The sequence below is a fragment of the Rhinoderma darwinii genome, assembly GCF_050947455.1.
Source record: "Rhinoderma darwinii isolate aRhiDar2 chromosome 2 unlocalized genomic scaffold, aRhiDar2.hap1 SUPER_2_unloc_5, whole genome shotgun sequence".
NCBI lineage: Eukaryota > Metazoa > Chordata > Amphibia > Anura > Rhinodermatidae > Rhinoderma > Rhinoderma darwinii.
The window spans coordinates 337,261-349,527 of NW_027461718.1; positions in this window are offsets into that span (position 1 = coordinate 337,261).

Consider the following 12,267-nt stretch of genomic DNA (forward strand, 5'->3'; position numbering starts at 1 on the left):
CGTCTATTATAATGATTGTGTTCCCTGCTCTGTCTATTATAATGATTGTGTCCCCTGCTCTGTCTATTATAATGATTGTATCCCCTGCTCTGTCTATTATAATGATTGTGTCCCTGCTCTGTCTATTATAATGATTGTGTCCCCTGCTCCGTCTATTATAATGATTGTGTCCCCTGCTCTGTCTATTATAATGATTGTGTCCCTGCTCTGTCTATTATAATGATTGTGTCCTTTGCTCCGTCTATTATAATGATTGTGTCCCCTGCTCTGTCTATTATAATGATTGTGTCCCTGCTCTGTCTATTATAATGATTGTGTCCCCTGCTCCATCTATTATAATGGTTGTGTCCCCTGCTCTGTCTATTATAATGATTGTGTCCTCTGCTCCGTCTATTATAATGATTGTGTCCCCTGCTCTGTCTATTATAATTATTGTGTCCCTGCTCCGTCTATTATAATGATTGTGTCCCCTGCTCCATCTATTATAATGGTTGTGTCCCCTGCTCTGTCTATTATAATGATTGTGTCCTCTGCTCCGTCTATTATAATGATTGTGTCCCCTGCTCTGTCTATTATAATGATTGTGTCCCCTGCTCCGTCTATTATAATGATTGTGTCCCCTGCTCTGTCTATTATAATGATTGTGTCCCCTGCTCCATCTATTATAATGGTTGTGTCCCCTGCTCTGTCTATTATAATGATTGTGTCCCCTGCTCCTTCTATTATAATGGTTGTGTCCCCTGCTCCTTCTATTATAATGATTGTGTCCTCTGCTCCGTCTATTATAATGATTGTGTCCCCTGCTCTGTCTATTATAATGATTGTGTCCCCTGCTCCGTCTATTATAATGATTGTGTCCCCTGCTCCGTCTATTATAATGATTGTGTTCCCTGCTCTGTTTAATATAATGATTGTGTCCCCTGCTCTGTCTATTATATTGATTGTGTCCCCTGCTCTGTCTATTATAATGATTGTGTCCCCTGCTCTGTTTAATATAATGATTGTGTCCCCTGCTCTGTCTATTATATTGATTGTGTCCTCTGCTCCGTCTATTATAATGATTGTGTCCCCTGCTCTGTCTATTATAATGATTGTGTCCCCTGCTCCGTCTATTATAATGATTGTGTCCCCTGCTCTGTCTATTATAATGATTGTGTCCCCTGCTCCATCTATTATAATGGTTGTGTCCCCTGCTCTGTCTATTATAATGATTGTGTCCCCTGCTCCTTCTATTATAATGGTTGTGTCCCCTGCTCCTTCTATTATAATGATTGTGTCCTCTGCTCCGTCTATTATAATGATTGTGTCCCCTGCTCTGTCTATTATAATGATTGTGTCCCCTGCTCCGTCTATTATAATGATTGTGTCCCCTGCTCCGTCTATTATAATGATTGTGTTCCCTGCTCTGTTTAATATAATGATTGTGTCCCCTGCTCTGTCTATTATATTGATTGTGTCCCCTGCTCTGTCTATTATAATGATTGTGTCCCCTGCTCTGTTTAATATAATGATTGTGTCCCCTGCTCTGTCTATTATATTGATTGTGTCCCCTGCTCTGTTTATTATAATGATTGTGTCCCCTGCTCTGTCTATTATAATGATTGTGTCCCCTGCTCTGTCTATTATATTGATTGTGTCCCCTGCTCCGTCTATTATAATGATTGTGTCCCCTGCTCCATCTATTATAATGATTGTGTCCCCTGCTCTGTCTATTATAATGATTGTGTCCCCTGCTCCGTCTATTATAATGATTGTGTCCCCTGCTCCGTCTATTATAATGATTGTGTCCCCTGCTCCGTCTATTATAATGGTTGTGTCCCCTGCTCCGTCTATTATAATGGTTGTGTCCCCTGCTCCGTCTATTATAATGATTGTGTCCCCTGCTCCGTCTATTATAATGATTGTGTCCCCTGCTCCTTCTATTATAATGATTGTGTCCCCTGCTCTGTCTATTATAATGATTGTGTCCCCTGCTCCGTCTATTATAATGATTGTGTCCCCTGCTCCGTCTATTATAATGATTGTGTCCCCTGCTCCGTCTATTATAATGATTGTGTCCCCTGCTCCGTCTATTATAATGATTGTGTCCCCTGCTCCTTCTATTATAATGATTGTGTCCCCTGCTCTGTCTATTATAATGATTGTGTCCCTGCTCCGTCTATTATAATGATTGTGTCCCCTGCTCTGTCTATTATAATGATTGTGTCCCCTGCTCTGTCTATTATAATGATTGTGTCTCCTGCTTTGTCTATTATAATGATTGTGTCCCCTTCTCCTTCTATTATAATGATTGTGTCCCCTGCTCTGTCTATTATAATGATTGTGTCTCCTGCTTTGTCTATTATAATGATTGTGTCCCCTTCTCCTTCTATTATAATGATTGTGTCCCCTGCTCTGTCTATTATAATGATTGTGTCTCCTGCTCTGTCTATTATAATGATTGTGTCCCCTTCTCCTTCTATTATAATGATTGTGTTCCCTGCTCTGTCTATTTTAATGATTGTGTCCCCTGCTCTGTCTATTATAATGATTGTGTCCCCTGCTCCGTCTATTATAATGATTGTGTCCCCTGCTCTGTCTATTATAATGATTGTATCCCCTGCTCCGTCTATTATAATGATTGTGTCCCCTGCTCCTTCTATTATAATGATTGTGTCCTCTGCTCTGTCTATTATAATGATTGTGTCCCCTGCTCCGTCTATTATAATGATTGTATCCCCTGCTCTGTCTATTATAATGATTGTGTCCCCTGATCCGTCTATTATAATGATTGTGTCCCCTGCTCCTTCTATTATAATGATTGTATCCCCTGCTCTGTCTATTATAATGATTGTGTCCCCTGCTCTGTCTATTATAATGATTGTGTCCCCTGCTCTGTCTATTATAATGATTGTGTCCCCTGCTCCGTCTATTATAATGATTGCGTTCCCTGCTCTGTCTATTATAATGATTGTGTCACCTGCTCCGTCTATTATAATGATTGTGTCCCCTGCTCCGTCTATTATAATGATTGTGTCCCCTGCTCCTTCTATTATAATGATTGTGTCCCCTGCTCTGTCTATTATAATGATTGTATCCCCTGCTCTGTCTATTATAATGATTGTGTCCCCTGCTCTGTCTATTATAATGATTGTGTTCCCTGCTCCGTCTATTATAAGGATTGTGTCACCTGCTCCGTCTATTATAATGATTGTGTCACCTGCTCCGTCTATTATAATGATTGTATCCCCTGCTCTGTCTATTATAATGATTGTGTCCCCTGCTCCGTCTATTATAATGATTGTGTTCCCTGCTCCGTCTATTATAATGATTGTGTCCCTGCTCTGTCTATTATAATGATTGTGTCACCTGCTCCGTCTATTATAATGATTGTATCCCCTGCTCTGTCTATTATAATGATTGTGTCCCCTGCTCCGTCTATTATAATGATTGTGTTCCCTGCTCCGTCTATTATAATGATTGTGTCCCTGCTCTGTCTATTATAATGATTGTGTTCCCTGCTCCGTCTATTATAATGATTGTGTCACCTGCTCCGTCTATTATAATGATTGTGTCCCCTGCTCCGTCTATTATAATGATTGTGTCCCCCGCTCTGTCTATTATAGTGATTGTGTCCCCTGCTCCGTCTATTATAATGATTGTATCCCCTGCTCTGTCTATTATAATGATTTTGTCCCCTTCTCCTTCTATTATAATGATTGTGTTCCCTGCTCCGTCTATTATAATGATTGTGTTCCCTGCTCTGTCTATTATAATGATTGTGTCCCCTGCTCCTTCTATTATAATGATTGTGTTCCCTGCTCTGTCTATTATAATGATTGTGTCCCCTACTCCGTCTATTATAATGATTGTGTCCCCTGCTCCGTCTATTATAATGATTGTGTCCCCTGCTCCTTCTATTATAATGATTGTGTCCCCTGCTCTGTCTATTATAATGATTGTGTTCCCTGCTCCGTCTATTATAATGATTGTGTCCCCTGCTCTGTCTATTATAATGATTGTGTTCCCTGCTCTGTCTATTATAATGATTGTGTCCCCTGCTCTGTCTATTATAATGATTGTATCCCCTGCTCTGTCTATTATAATAATTGTGTCCCTGCTCTGTCTATTATAATGATTGTGTCCCCTGCTCCTTCTATTATAATGATTGTGTCCCCTGCTCCGTCTATTATAATGATTGTATCCCCTGCTCTGTCTATTATAATGATTGTGTCCCCTGCTCTGTCTATTATAATGATTGTGTCCCCTGCTCCGTCTATTATAATGATTGTGTCCCCTGCTCTGTCTATTATAATGATTGTGTCCCCTGCTCCGTCTATTATAATGATTGTATCCCCTGCTCTGTCTATTATAATGATTGTGTCACCTGCTCCGTCTATTATAATGATTGTGTCCCCTGCTCTGTCTATTATAATGATTGTGTCCCCTGCTCCTTCTATTATAATGATTGTGTCCCCTGCTCTGTCTATTATAATGATTGTGTCCCCTGCTCCGTCTATTATAATGATTGTGTCCCCTGCTCTGTCTATTATAATGGTTGTGTCCCCTGCTCTGTCTATTATAATGATTGTGTCCCCTGCTCCTTCTATTATAATGGTTGTGTCCCCTGCTCCTTCTATTATAATGATTGTGTCCTCTGCTCCGTCTATTATAATGATTGTGTCCCCTGCTCTGTCTATTATAATGATTGTGTCCCCCGCTCCGTCTATTATAATGATTGTGTCCCCTGCTCTGACTATTATAATGGTTGTGTCCCCTGCTCCGTCTATTATAATGATTGTGTCCCCTGCTCTGTCTATTATAATGATTGTGTCCCTGCTCTGTCCATTATAATGGTTGTGTCCCCTGCTCCGTCTATTATAATGATTGTGTCCCCTGCTCTGTCTATTATAATGATTGTGTCCCTGCTCTGTCTATTATAATGATTGTGTCCCCTGCTCCGTCTATTATAATGATTGTGTCCCCTGCTCTGTTTAATATAATGATTGTGTCCCCTGCTCTGTCTATTATATTGATTGTGTTCCCTGCTCTGTCTATTATAATGGTTGTGTCCCCTGCTCTGTCTATTATAATGATTGTGTTCCCTGCTCCGTCTATTATAATGATTGTGTCCCCTGCTCTGTCTATTATAATGATTGTGTCCCCTGCTCCTTCTATTATAATGATTGTGTCCCCTGCTCTGTCTATTATAATGATTGTGTCCCCTGCTCCTTCTATTATAATGATTGTGTCCCCTGCTCTGTCTATTATAATGATTGTGTCCCCTGCTCCTTCTATTATAATGATTGTGTCCCCTGCTCTGTCTATTATAATGATTGTGTCCCCTGCTCTGTCTATTATAATGATTGTGTCCCCTGCTCCTTCTATTATAATGATTGTGTCCCCTGCTCCGTCTATTATAATGATTGTGTCCCCTGCTCTGTCTATTATAATGATTGTGTCCCCTGCTCCGTCTATTATAATGATTGTGTTCCCTGCTCTGTCTATTATAATGATTGTGTCCCCTGCTCTGTCTATTATAATGATTGTATCCCCTGCTCTGTCTATTATAATGATTGTGTCCCTGCTCTGTCTATTATAATGATTGTGTCCCCTGCTCCGTCTATTATAATGATTGTGTCCCCTGCTCTGTCTATTATAATGATTGTGTCCCTGCTCTGTCTATTATAATGATTGTGTCCTTTGCTCCGTCTATTATAATGATTGTGTCCCCTGCTCTGTCTATTATAATGATTGTGTCCCTGCTCTGTCTATTATAATGATTGTGTCCCCTGCTCCGTCTATTATAATGGTTGTGTCCCCTGCTCTGTCTATTATAATGATTGTGTCCTCTGCTCCGTCTATTATAATGATTGTGTCCCCTGCTCTGTCTATTATAATGATTGTGTCCCTGCTCTGTCTATTATAATGATTGTGTCCCCTGCTCCATCTATTATAATGGTTGTGTCCCCTGCTCTGTCTATTATAATGATTGTGTCCTCTGCTCCGTCTATTATAATGATTGTGTCCCCTGCTCTGTCTATTATAATGATTGTGTCCCCTGCTCCGTCTATTATAATGATTGTGTCCCCTGCTCTGTCTATTATAATGATTGTGTCCCCTGCTCCATCTATTATAATGGTTGTGTCCCCTGCTCTGTCTATTATAATGATTGTGTCCCCTGCTCCTTCTATTATAATGGTTGTGTCCCCTGCTCCTTCTATTATAATGATTGTGTCCTCTGCTCCGTCTATTATAATGATTGTGTCCCCTGCTCTGTCTATTATAATGATTGTGTCCCCTGCTCTGACTATTATAATGGTTGTGTCCCCTGCTCCGTCTATTATAATGATTGTGACCCCTGCTCCGTCTATTATAATGATTGTGTTCCCTGCTCTGTTTAATATAATGATTGTGTCCCCTGCTCTGTCTATTATATTGATTGTGTCCCCTGCTCTGTCTATTATAATGATTGTGTCCCCTGCTCTGTTTAATATAATGATTGTGTCCCCTGCTCTGTCTATTATATTGATTGTGTCCCCTGCTCTGTCTATTATAATGATTGTGTCCCCTGCTCTGTCTATTATAATGATTGTGTCCCCTGCTCTGTCTATTATATTGATTGTGTCCCCTGCTCCGTCTATTATAATGATTGTGTCCCCTGCTCCGTCTATTATAATGATTGTGTCCCCTGCTCTGTCTATTATAATGATTGTGTCCCCTGCTCCGTCTATTATAATGATTGTGTCCCCTGCTCTGTCTATTATAATGATTGTGTCCCCTGCTCCGTCTATTATAATGGTTGTGTCCCCTGCTCCGTCTATTATAATGGTTGTGTCCCCTGCTCCGTCTATTATAATGATTGTGTCCCCTGCTCCGTCTATTATAATGATTGTGTCCCCTGCTCCTTCTATTATAATGATTGTGTCCCCTGCTCTGTCTATTATAATGATTGTGTCCCCTGCTCCTTCTATTATAATGATTGTGTCCCCTGATCCGTCTATTATAATGATTGTGTCCCCTGCTCCTTCTATTATAATGATTGTATCCCCTGCTCTGTCTATTATAATGATTGTGTCCCCTGCTCTGTCTATTATAATGATTGTGTCCCCTGCTCTGTCTATTATAATGATTGTGTCCCCTGCTCCGTCTATTATAATGATTGCGTTCCCTGCTCTGTCTATTATAATGATTGTGTCACCTGCTCCGTCTATTATAATGATTGTGTCCCCTGCTCCGTCTATTATAATGATTGTGTCCCCTGCTCCTTCTATTATAATGATTGTGTCCCCTGCTCTGTCTATTATAATGATTGTATCCCCTGCTCTGTCTATTATAATGATTGTGTCCCCTGCTCTGTCTATTATAATGATTGTGTTCCCTGCTCCGTCTATTATAATGATTGTGTCACCTGCTCCGTCTATTATAATGATTGTGTCACCTGCTCCGTCTATTATAATGATTGTATCCCCTGCTCTGTCTATTATAATGATTGTGTCCCCCGCTCTGTCTATTATAGTGATTGTGTCCCCTGCTCCGTCTATTATAATGATTGTATCCCCTGCTCTGTCTATTATAATGATTTTGTCCCCTTCTCCTTCTATTATAATGATTGTGTTCCCTGCTCCGTCTATTATAATGATTGTGTTCCCTGCTCTGTCTATTATAATGATTGTGTCCCCTGCTCCTTCTATTATAATGATTGTGTTCCCTGCTCTGTCTATTATAATGATTGTGTCCCCTGCTCCGTCTATTATAATGATTGTGTCCCCTGCTCCGTCTATTATAATGATTGTGTCCCCTGCTCCTTCTATTATAATGATTGTGTCCCCTGCTCTGTCTATTATAATGATTGTGTCCCCTGCTCCGTCTATTATAATGATTGTGTCCCCTGCTCTGTCTATTATAATGATTGTGTTCCCTGCTCTGTCTATTATAATGATTGTGTCCCCTGCTCTGTCTATTATAATGATTGTATCCCCTGCTCTGTCTATTATAATGATTGTGTCCCCTGCTCTGTCTATTATAATGATTGTGTCCCCTGCTCTGTCTATTATAATGGTTGTGTCCCCTGCTCTGTCTATTATAATGATTGTGTCCCCTGCTCTGTCTATTATAATGATTGTGTCCCCTGCTCTGTCTATTATAATGATTGTGTCCCCTGCTCTGTCTATTATAATGATTGTGTTCCCTGCTCCATCTATTATAATGATTGTGTCCCTGCTCTGTCTATTATAATGATTGTGTCACCTGCTCCGTCTATTATAATGATTGTGTCCCTGCTCTGTCTATTATAATGATTGTGTCCCCTTCTCCTTCTATTATAATGATTGTGTCACCTGCTCCGTCTATTATAATGATTGTGTCCCCTCCTCCGTCTATTATAATGATTGTGTCCCCTGCTCTGTCTATTATAATGATTGTGTCCCCTGCTCCGTCTATTATAATGATTGTGTCCCCTGCTCTGTCTATTATAATGATTGTATCCCCTGCTCCGTCTATTATAATGATTGTGTCCCCTGCTCCGTCTATTATAATGATTGTGTCCCCTGCTCCGTCTATTATAATGATTGTGTCCCCTGCTCTGTCTATTATAATGATTGTGTCCCCTGCTCCGTCTATTATAATGGTTGTGTCCCCTGCTCCGTCTATTATAATGGTTGTGTCCCCTGCTCCGTCTATTATAATGATTGTGTCCCCTGCTCCGTCTATTATAATGATTGTGTCCCCTGCTCCTTCTATTATAATGATTGTGTCCCCTGCTCTGTCTATTATAATGATTGTGTCCCCTGCTCCGTCTATTATAATGATTGTGTCCCCTGCTCCGTCTATTATAATGATTGTGTCCCCTGCTCCGTCTATTATAATGATTGTGTCCCCTGCTCCTTCTATTATAATGATTGTGTCCCCTGCTCTGTCTATTATAATGATTGTGTCCCTGCTCCGTCTATTATAATGATTGTGTCCCCTGCTCTGTCTATTATAATGATTGTGTCCCCTGCTCTGTCTATTATAATGATTGTGTCTCCTGCTTTGTCTATTATAATGATTGTGTCCCCTTCTCCTTCTATTATAATGATTGTGTCCCCTGCTCTGTCTATTATAATGATTGTGTCTCCTGCTCTGTCTATTATAATGATTGTGTCCCCTTCTCCTTCTATTATAATGATTGTGTTCCCTGCTCTGTCTATTTTAATGATTGTGTCCCCTGCTCTGTCTATTATAATGATTGTGTCCCCTGCTCCGTCTATTATAATGATTGTGTCCCCTGCTCTGTCTATTATAATGATTGTATCCCCTGCTCCGTCTATTATAATGATTGTGTCCCCTGCTCCTTCTATTATAATGATTGTGTCCCCTGATCCGTCTATTATAATGATTGTGTCCCCTGCTCCTTCTATTATAATGATTGTATCCCCTGCTCTGTCTATTATAATGATTGTGTCCCCTGCTCTGTCTATTATAATGATTGTGTCCCCTGCTCTGTCTATTATAATGATTGTGTCCCCTGCTCCGTCTATTATAATGATTGCGTTCCCTGCTCTGTCTATTATAATGATTGTGTCACCTGCTCCGTCTATTATAATGATTGTGTCCCCTGCTCCGTCTATTATAATGATTGTGTCCCCTGCTCCTTCTATTATAATGATTGTGTCCCCTGCTCTGTCTATTATAATGATTGTATCCCCTGCTCTGTCTATTATAATGATTGTGTCCCCTGCTCTGTCTATTATAATGATTGTGTCCCCTGCTCCGTCTATTATAATGATTGTGTCCCCTGCTCCTTCTATTATAATGATTGTGTCCCCTGCTCTGTCTATTATAATGATTGTATCCCCTGCTCTGTCTATTATAATGATTGTGTCCCCTGCTCTGTCTATTATAATGATTGTGTTCCCTGCTCCGTCTATTATAATGATTGCGTTCCCTGCTCTGTCTATTATAATGATTGTGTCACCTGCTCCGTCTATTATAATGATTGTGTCCCCTGCTCCGTCTATTATAATGATTGTGTCCCCTGCTCCTTCTATTATAATGATTGTGTCCCCTGCTCTGTCTATTATAATGATTGTATCCCCTGCTCTGTCTATTATAATGATTGTGTCCCCTGCTCTGTCTATTATAATGATTGTGTCCCCTGCTCCGTCTATTATAATGATTGTGTCCCCTGCTCCTTCTATTATAATGATTGTGTCCCCTGCTCTGTCTATTATAATGATTGTATCCCCTGCTCTGTCTATTATAATGATTGTGTCCCCTGCTCTGTCTATTATAATGATTGTGTTCCCTGCTCCGTCTATTATAATGATTGTGTCACCTGCTCCGTCTATTATAATGATTGTGTCACCTGCTCCGTCTATTATAATGATTGTATCCCCTGCTCTGTCTATTATAATGATTGTGTCCCCCGCTCTGTCTATTATAGTGATTGTGTCCCCTGCTCCGTCTATTATAATGATTGTATCCCCTGCTCTGTCTATTATAATGATTTTGTCCCCTTCTCCTTCTATTATAATGATTGTGTCCCCTGATCCGTCTATTATAATGATTGTGTCCCCTGCTCCTTCTATTATAATGATTGTGTTCCCTGCTCTGTCTATTATAATGATTGTGTCCCCTGCTCCGTCTATTATAATGATTGTGTCCCCTGCTCCGTCTATTATAATGATTGTGTCCCCTGCTCCTTCTATTATAATGATTGTGTCCCCTGCTCTGTCTATTATAATGATTGTGTCCCCTGCTCCGTCTATTATAATGATTGTGTCCCCTGCTCTGTCTATTATAATGATTGTGTTCCCTGCTCTGTCTATTATAATGATTGTGTCCCCTGCTCTGTCTATTATAATGATTGTATCCCCTGCTCTGTCTATTATAATGATTGTGTCCCCTGCTCTGTCTATTATAATGATTGTGTCCCCTGCTCTGTCTATTATAATGGTTGTGTCCCCTGCTCTGTCTATTATAATGATTGTGTCCCCTGCTCTGTCTATTATAATGATTGTGTCCCCTGCTCTGTCTATTATAATGATTGTGTCCCCTGCTCTGTCTATTATAATGATTGTGTTCCCTGCTCCATCTATTATAATGATTGTGTCCCTGCTCTGTCTATTATAATGATTGTGTCACCTGCTCCGTCTATTATAATGATTGTGTCCCTGCTCTGTCTATTATAATGATTGTGTCCCCTTCTCCTTCTATTATAATGATTGTGTCACCTGCTCCGTCTATTATAATGATTGTGTCCCCTCCTCCGTCTATTATAATGATTGTGTCCCCTGCTCTGTCTATTATAATGATTGTGTCCCCTGCTCCGTCTATTATAATGATTGTGTCCCCTGCTCTGTCTATTATAATGATTGTATCCCCTGCTCCGTCTATTATAATGATTGTGTCCCCTGCTCTGTCTATTATAATGATTGTGTCCCCTGCTCCGTCTATTATAATGATTGTGTCCCCTGCTCTGTCTATTATAATGATTGTGTCCCCTGCTCCGTCTATTATAATGGTTGTGTCCCCTGCTCCGTCTATTATAATGGTTGTGTCCCCTGCTCCGTCTATTATAATGATTGTGTCCCCTGCTCCGTCTATTATTATGATTGTGTCCCCTGCTCCTTCTATTATAATGATTGTGTCCCCTGCTCTGTCTATTATAATGATTGTGTCCCCTGCTCCGTCTATTATAATGATTGTGTCCCCTGCTCCGTCTATTATAATGATTGTGTCCCCTGCTCCGTCTATTATAATGATTGTGTCCCCTGCTCCTTCTATTATAATGATTGTGTCCCCTGCTCTGTCTATTATAATGATTGTGTCCCTGCTCCGTCTATTATAATGATTGTGTCCCCTGCTCTGTCTATTATAATGATTGTGTCCCCTGCTCTGTCTATTATAATGATTGTGTCTCCTGCTTTGTCTATTATAATGATTGTGTCCCCTTCTCCTTCTATTATAATGATTGTGTCCCCTGCTCTGTCTATTATAATGATTGTGTCTCCTGCTCTGTCTATTATAATGATTGTGTCCCCTTCTCCTTCTATTATAATGATTGTGTTCCCTGCTCTGTCTATTTTAATGATTGTGTCCCCTGCTCTGTCTATTATAATGATTGTGTCCCCTGCTCCGTCTATTATAATGATTGTGTCCCCTGCTCTGTCTATTATAATGATTGTATCCCCTGCTCCGTCTATTATAATGATTGTGTCCCCTGCTCCTTCTATTATAATGATTGTGTCCCCTGATCCGTCTATTATAATGATTGTGTCCCCTGCTCCTTCTATTATAATGATT